A 7,500-nucleotide genomic window follows, 5' to 3' on the forward strand; every position below is an offset into this window, starting at 1 on the left:
CGTGCACACACACACACACACACACACACACACTCCCACATGCACGTGCACACACACACACACACACTCCCACATGCACGTGCACACACACACACACACTCACACACACACACACACACACACACACACTCCCACATGCACGTGCACACACACACTCACACACACACACACACACACACACACTCCCACATGCACGTGCACACACACACACACACGTGCACACACACACACACACACACACACGCTCACACACACAGACACAGACACACACACACACATACACACTCACTCACACACACACACACACACACACTCACACTCACACCAACATTCATACACACACACACACACACACAGACACATCCACTCACCAACACACTCACAATCACACACACAAATATTCTCAGAAAGACATTGCATGTCAAAAGTTCTGGTTCTGTAGGACCGAAATGGACCTGTTCCCAGCCAGGAGCCCATTGTGTGATCGGACAGGAAAGAACCCTTCCTTCCCCAGGACTTCAGTGGAGACGGGCCCACTTTAAACACAGAACCCCCCCCCCCCCCAAAGAACAAGCACCGCAAAAAGAAAATCAGCGGAATTCACACCGCAGCTAATGAAGGTAAAAAAAAAAACAAGAAGAAGAAGAAGAAGAAAAAGAAGAAGAAAAAGATGAAGATGAAGGGGGGTGGTCTTTTTTTTTTTTTTTTTTTTTAAAGGGAGCTGGAAAAAATAATATGTGAATGCCATTTACCGGCCGGCGAGCTAGTTAAAAACGGGCAGGCCTTTGAAAGCCGCGGAGCCTGAAGAAAGCGCATTGTGAGCGGCCTGAATGGAGCGGGGAAGGGGCCCAGACCTCCGGAGCACATTCAGCCAGGGGCCGGAGACAAGTGCCCACACCTGGCAGAGAGGGGCCCGCTAATTAAAGGGGCTACAGGCATTCTGCAGCCCGAAGAATGGGCAGGGAGAGAAAGAGGAGAGAGAGAGGGAGAGGGAGAGAGAGAGGGGGGAGAGGGGGGAGAGGGAGAGAGAGGGGGAGAGAGAGAGAGAGAGGGAGAGAGAAGGATGAAGAGAGAGAGAGTGAGAGGGAGAGAGAAGGACGGGGGGAGAGGGGGGGAGAGAAAGGAGAGAGGGAGAGAGATACAGAGAGAGGGGAGAGTGGAAGAGAGAGAGAGGGGGAGAGGGAGAGACAGAGAGGGAGACAGAGGGAGAGAGACAAAGATAGAGAGAGAGGGAGGGGGGATAGAGAGAGAAGGAGGGAGAGGGGGAGAGTGGGAGAGAGAGAGAGAAAGAGAGAGGGGGGCAATGGAGGAGAAGCACTTCGGGTGGGAGGAACAAGGAGCCCCCACCTCGTCCCCGAGTGTTAGGGGGGGGGGGGGGGGGGGGCAGTGAAAAGGGTTTCTATGGGGGCAGACTGAGGTTGAGATTTAAGGGGGGGGGGGGGTGCTATGAAGGTGCACCTCTTTTACCTGAAAGAGGAGTATGGACTGAATCAGGAAGTGATGTCATCCGGTGATGTCACCTAGTTTTAGCGCACAGCGTTTCAGCTATTTTTAGCTTGTGTGGCATTATACCTACTTCTACTATACCTAAATTGTAGGTTAAGGTTTTGTTTTGCCTACATAACTAGTAAGTGCCTACATAACTTCACAATGTGTGAACTAACTGGACGTTGGAAAAATACTTTAGGACTAGTGTGATGGAGAAATATAACTGCAGCCAACATTTTTGTTTGTTATTTCAATTAAATAAAATGTTTATACTTCATCTCAGTTTGCGTACACTGACAATTCTTGTTTCTGTGTACGAATGAGCATTCGTGCTTGGTTTAGGGTGTGAGACGAATGCAGGCATCCTAAGAAGATGGCGTGAGAGTTTTAAACGGTAGCGTACGTTAGCAGACACGCGGGCTGTGCATGGGTGTCCAGCGGTCTGGCAGAAGCCAGTCCAGTCGGTGGCCTAGGTAACAGGTCAGATGATTATACCCGTCACTGTACGACAGTAATCCCTCAAACGGCCTTGGTCCCTGGTTAAGGGGTCTCCGTGTGTCCCGCAGAGGAGCTGAATCAGCCCTGCCCCGACTGCCACCCTGGTTTCAGGGGACCACCTACCAGGCAGGGTGGGGGCGCATCGCCCACACGAGCCATACCGTGCCAAACGGGAAAACCCCAAATCTGCCCCCGCCCCCCCCAAACAAAACCGAACATTTCCACCCAAAGAGAAAAGGTTTTGGATGGTTTTTAAGACTGCCGGTCGATTTAACCGTATCAGGGACATCTATATCTTGGTGGTGAATGAAGAACATCCATATCGACTTTTGTCATCGTTATCCTAAATAACGACATTTTTTGTAATGTGCTAATTCACTACTCTTTTGTGAAAGTAAAACTAAAAACAAAAAACAAAACAAAACTATTTTCAAGGCCGAATAAATTAACAACCAGCACAAAAATCATTCATGGTAAAAACACTGGAGTCAGTATTCTGGTCTCCTCTGGAGTAATGGAGTAGCTATGAGCTCACTATGCAGAACTCCACACAACAAGCTGCAGCTTCGCACTGTCATCGAGTTTCAGCCTCAATCATACGACAAAACGCACTTTCATACTGCACACATAACGACGTCCGATTGGGCGTAATTACGCTGAGGAAAACTACCGGCAAGGAAAAACTATTTCCTAAAAATACTGCACAGCGAATCTGAACATTCACAGAGATCCCACGGTGGAAATTCACTCTGGAAATACTCCATTTTCCTTTATGATGAGCGTCACTAGGTGCGTAGCGCGGCGGTGGCCAGACAGCGTCACACAGAACCCCCAAAAAAAGGCCACCGAACCGGTCTGGAATATTCTGGAATCCTTCCGCTGAGGAGCGCTTCCCGGGCTGCAGAACAGGGGAACGCCGAGACGAACCCCTAAAACGGTTTCCTCTCCGCGAGGCCTGGGGGTTCTGCTCCATCTCTCCCACGGGGGGGTCCCCAGTCTGAGCCCCCCAGGCAGAAACACTAAATATCCCTGTGTGAAGTGCCTGGAGTCGGGGCCACAGACCAGCCATCAAAGCCCCGCGCCGGGGGGTGACTTACGTCCGCACCGCGGATGAAATATGCCCCCCCTGATCAATCCTGACAGGGGGGGTAATTAGGCGTATCAATAATTTAGCGGGGGAGAACGGGAGCGGGGTGTGACAGGCCGGGCTGGGACGTGTGCTTTATACTCAGCTGACGGGGTTTGTATCGGGACTCAAAAACTGTGAAATTGCATTCTGGCACACAACCCTGTGGAGCGTTTTCGTTTTTTTTGGTCGTCGACGCAGAAACACGCGTGGAGCGAAAAGTTAATCGATTGTGCACTCCTCACGTATTTCCAGAGAAATGTACAGCTACTCAGAAATGATAGAAATATACTCATTTTCATTTCCTGCCAATTCAACTGTTTGGTCTGGTGCAGGGGTCATCAAATCAAATCTGGCCCTCCAATCCACATCCAGCCCTGCTTTTCTTTTCTCCCAGGTAATTATTTGAACAACTGGAGCTTCTGACTGGGCAGACTGCCTTCACACCTGATTCCCAGGTAAAGGGAGGGTGGAGAACCAGAAGTTCTCAGCCCTCGTGGACCATGAGTTGAAGATCCCAGGTCCTCGTGTGTATTGGTTAACGGACACTCAGCGTGTAGAGGGATGGATGTGATGCTTTATCTTGTGGAGGAACCTATGCACTTGTAAGTCGCTTTGCATTAAAAGCGTCCGCCAAATGATTAAAATGTAAATGTAAAATGTAGAGGCAGGAAGCCGTGTGTGCTATTGTGGAAATGCCACAGTTCATACCTCCCCTCTCTCCCTGTGGCCACCCAAATCCTCCTGCCCAAACAGGCCATTACTGCAGGGGAAATATTCCATGGGTTACACAGGGAGTGGCTAGCGGGATGCTAGATCTAGACACCTCAGAGGTTTGGTGGGCATTGGGAGGACAATATCCCATCAGCAGCCAAGATGAAATGAGAATCTTGACCCCTTTATCGGTAGAGGTTAGTAATTAAGATACGTGGATCCCTCATGACCGAGATTGATTATGCTATCTGTAGAATCCAGGTTTCTGAGGCCAGAGCCCCACAGCAGCTAGAGCAGGGCTCCACTCTGCTCCTATTCTAAGAGCGTTTGCTCCAGAAGATCACCGTGTGCTAAACGGGGACATAGTTTGGGAACACATCTGCTAATTGGGATGCATTAGTGTGCCCCTAAAATGTTTCCAATCTTCGACACAAGTTGAAACATTTTTGGAGCACTTTTTGTTAGCACGGAGCATTTCGTCTCCGGGAACATGTCCGGTTACGTGGACTTGGCTCAGGAGAACACGCTGCGGGCCACAAGCCCCGCACGGGGACACATAACAGCCAGCTAGCCAGCAACGGCCCAACGCAGCGATGGAGATACGAACATCGGTCCAGTTCCTGCCGAAATCCCCAAAGGGGCAATCTGTCGCCCCGGTGCTAATGCACAACACCCGATCCGACACGAAGTCTTCCCACAGAGAGCCGCTCAGCGCGCGGAACGACGCGCCTGGTCAGGCGCTGGAGATCCGGGGGCTGTCAACGCCAGGCTCGGAGCGGTGTGCGGTGATTTAGAGGCGGGAGAAAGGCCAGCACCGCTGCGCCTGGCCTGCTCTCGTCATTATGGGATGTTATATATGGCGTGTCCGTGAGTGCGTCCTGGAACCGGCGTCACGCAAGGCAGCGATGACCCGGGTCAATTACGCAATCGCTCTGGACTCGAGCGCCGTTCTGCGCTCGACTGATCTCGCCTGGCGCAACCGAGCCAACCGAGAGGACCAGAAGGCGGGGTTTGCGCCGTTCCGAGAGCGTTTCGTAGGTTCTGAATGCACCAGACGAGCTCAGCAAAGCGTAAACCCACAAGGACAGAGAGAGTCTTTACATCCAAACTTTAAATCCCAGTTCTGCTGTTCTTATTAAACCCATAATTACGAAGAAATGTCTCAAACTTATGACAGCATCCAGCATCCAAATCCACATTTGCCTTTATATTTATTATAATAACGTTAATAAAATATTACTATATTATTATATTATTATTTATGGTGGTTTCCAAACACACAATTGACCCAGTTAACTCTTTCTTGTTTGAGATATGGAAAAAGCTAAAAAAATATCATGGCTAAATAAATTTTACCATCTCTTTTCTGTATCCATTTTCCATTTGTAACATTGAATTTTCGGCTGGGCCCCACTGTGTTGACTTGAGCGCAAATAAGAGAACGAGTTCTGAGTATAAAAAAAAAAACCCAACGGCGCCATATTTGTCATTTTTCTGATGGGGAAGTGGGTCAAAGTTCAGCGGCTCTCCGCATTGTCCTCGGACAGGGGGGAATACTCCAGCTGTCGAGGCGACAGAGGTTTTTTTCCTCCCTACTTCCCTTCTTCCCTTCTTCCTTTCTGTTTCTGGCAGCTGCCAGGGCAGGCGAATCGGGGAGCGAGAGCGTCACTCCTGCCCCCCCCCCGCGCGCCCCCTCTTTGCCCCCGCGCCCCCGGTCCAGTGGGGGCTTTTGTTGTGGAAAAGCTTAATCCCCTAAAACCGCTGTTTAGCAGCCGCTACTTCATGCCTTCCACCCGGCGCTCTAATGAAGCCGCTAATGTCCGCGGCCGCCCCGCTAAACTGCGCAGAAAGGCCCGGATTACGCGCATAAAGAGGGCCCAGGCCTGTTTGGATAACACCCCCCCTCCGACCGGCGCGGAAAACAGGATTACCGCCGCCTCGTGCGTGCGTGTGTGCGTGTGTGTGTGTGTGTGTGTGTGTGTGGAGGGTGTGTGTGTGTGTGTGTGTGTGTGTGTGTGTGTGTGTGTGTGTGAGTGTGTGTGTGTGTGTGTGGATGAGTGTGGAGGGTGTGTGTGTGTGTGTGTGGATGAGTGTGGAGGGTGTGTGTGTGTGTGTGTGTGTGTGTCTGTGTGTGTGGATGAGTGTGTGTGTGTGTGTGTGTGTGTGTGTGTGTGTGTGTGTGGAGGGTGTGTGTGGAGGGTGTGTGTGTGTGTGTGTGTGGATGAGTGTGTGTGTGTGTGTGTGGATGTGTGTGTGTGTGTGTGTGTGTGTGTGTGTGTGTGTGGATGAGTGTGTGTGTGTGTGTGTGTGTGTGGATGAGTGTGGAGGGTGTGTGTGTGTGTGTCTGTGTGTGTGTGTGTGTGTGTGTGGATGAGTGTGGAGGGTGTGTGTGTGTGTGTGTGTCTGTGTGTGTGTGGATGAGTGTGGAGGGTTTGTGTGACTGTGTTTGTGGATGAGTGTGTGTGTGTGTGTGTGTGTGTGTGTGAGTGTGTGTGTGAGTGTGAGTGTATACTTCTCTGTGTGTGGCTTTGACGATAAAGGTTGCGACAGCATAAACATTTGTTTATAGGTGTGTCCTTGTCCTGTTTTATTCATTCTGCAGGGGAAATCAAATATTTACAGCTGAGCGTGTGAGACATACTTTTACACAGCACAGAACTGCGGCACTCAAAATCCACCTGAACCAGACCAGAGACTACACCACTGGGGCATCTAATCCACTGGGGCATCTACACCACTGGGGCATCTAATCCACTGGGGCATCTAATCCACTGGGGCATCTAATCCACTGGGGCATCTATACCACTGGGGCATCTAATCCACTGGGGCATCTACACCACTGGGGCATCTACTCCACTGGGGCATCTATACCACTGGGGCATCTAATCCACTGGGGCATCTACACCACTGGGGTATCTAATCCACTGGGGCATCTACACCACTGGGGCATCTACTCCACTGGGGCATCTATACCACTGGGGCATCTAATCCACTGGGGCATCTATACCACTGGGGCATCTAATCCACTGGGGCATCTATACCACTGGGGCATCTACACCACTGGGGCATCTACACCACTGGGGCATCTAATCCACTGGGGCATCTACTCCACTGGGGCATCTACTCCACTGGGGCATCTAATCCACTGGGGCATCTAATCCACTGGGGCATCTACTCCACTGGGGCATCTACTCCACTGGGGTACATATTTGGTCAGATGTCTTGGTTAATTACATCAGGATTTAGACACCTGATAGAATTTTCCCTGACTCTTAATGAATCTTAATGAACGGAGGAGCGTTCAGCAAGTGAGTGTCAGTGTCCATTTCAGTTACACAGCGTATGACAGTGTGTGTGTGTGTGTGTGTGTGTGTGTGTGTGTGTGTGTGTGAGTGTGTGTTTGTGTGTGTATGTGTGAGTGTGTGTTTGTGTGTGTATGTGTGAGTGTGTGTTTGTGTGTGTGTGTGTGTGTGTGTGTATGTGTGTGTGTGTGTGTGTATGTGTGAGTGTGTGTTTGTGTGTGTATGTGTGAGTGTGTGTTTGTGTGTGTGTGTGTGTGTGTATGTGTGTGTGTGTGTGTGTGTGTGTGTGAGTGTGTGTTTGTGTGTGTATGTGTGTGTGTGTGAGTGTGTGTTTGTGTGTGTATGTGTGAGTGTGTGTTTGTGTGTGTGTGT

The 7,500-nt window shown here is 50.5% G+C and overlaps 2 protein-coding genes across 2 annotated transcripts in view; both read right to left on the bottom strand.

Annotated features, from left to right (window-relative positions):
* mettl21a (methyltransferase 21A, HSPA lysine) overlaps positions 1 to 7,500 on the bottom strand; it is a 201,695-nt gene that overhangs the window by 57,042 nt on the left and 137,153 nt on the right. The gene's annotated exons all lie outside the window — the stretch shown is intronic.
* plekhm3 (pleckstrin homology domain containing, family M, member 3) overlaps positions 1 to 7,500 on the bottom strand; it is a 61,756-nt gene that overhangs the window by 4,844 nt on the left and 49,412 nt on the right.

The sequence above is a fragment of the Conger conger genome, chromosome 3, assembly GCF_963514075.1.
Source record: "Conger conger chromosome 3, fConCon1.1, whole genome shotgun sequence".
Classification (NCBI taxonomy): Eukaryota; Metazoa; Chordata; class Actinopteri; order Anguilliformes; family Congridae; genus Conger; species Conger conger.